Consider the following 856-nt stretch of genomic DNA (forward strand, 5'->3'; position numbering starts at 1 on the left):
AAAATCCATATCCTTTATGGCATTTCTCCGTATGTAATTGTGTAAAGCCATTGTCGCTATGACAATTTGCACTTGCTTTTCATACGGATAACTTGGCAATTTTTTTAGAATATGCCACTTCATCTTCAATACGCCAAAGGCTCGCTCAATTTCTGACCGTAGCGATGAATGGGCACGATTGAACACTTCTTGATAACCTGTAGGTGAAGGACCTTGTCGAAACTCTGGCAAATGATATCTCACTTGTCTATATGGCCCCAAATAACCCGTGGGATTTGGATATCCAACATCCACTAAATAATATTTACCTACACAAATATAATGTAAATTTAATTAACATGTCGCATAGATAATAAGTTGATGCTGCATGAAGTTGATAAACCATTAACTAATGAACCTAGAGGAGGATGGGGAAAATGTGCATCACGTCTTCCAACGGCTTCATGGAAGACACGGGTATCATGAGCTTGTCCTTCCTAACAGGCAAAAACATACATAAATTCCTTGTTAAGCAGTACAACAAAGTTTTCTTTCCCTTTCTTTATGCTCTCACTATAAATCCAATAAATATTTATAACTTTCAACCAAGAATATTCTCCTATTATACGAATAACAATGTAAAAATTAAACCACATATCTCCATAGAATGGAATATGGATAAAATCAGTACCGCTTAATGAATAGATATTGGAAACAGTTCTCACATCAAAAACAAATAATAGAAATTGGGTTCACACATAAACCAAATGAAAATCTCACAAGAAAATAAAATAGCATAGTGAAGAATACAAATAAGATGCTACAATATCCTAGCTATGGCTAAGCTCATCCATCTCAAACTTGAAATACTTCACTC

The 856-nt window shown here is 34.7% G+C and overlaps 1 long non-coding RNA gene across 1 annotated transcript; it reads right to left on the bottom strand.

The window, feature by feature from the left end:
- Positions 1 to 225: 225 nt before the first annotated feature.
- Positions 226 to 447, bottom strand: LOC125315410. Its single transcript, XR_007198667.1, has 2 exons — positions 398 to 447; positions 226 to 308 (listed from the first exon to the last, which is right to left on the bottom strand). It is a non-coding gene; the product is annotated as an uncharacterized LOC125315410 (long non-coding RNA).
- Positions 448 to 856: the final 409 nt, after the last annotated feature.

The sequence above is a fragment of the Rhodamnia argentea genome, chromosome 6, assembly GCF_020921035.1.
Source record: "Rhodamnia argentea isolate NSW1041297 chromosome 6, ASM2092103v1, whole genome shotgun sequence".
Taxonomy (NCBI): Eukaryota; Viridiplantae; Streptophyta; class Magnoliopsida; order Myrtales; family Myrtaceae; genus Rhodamnia; species Rhodamnia argentea.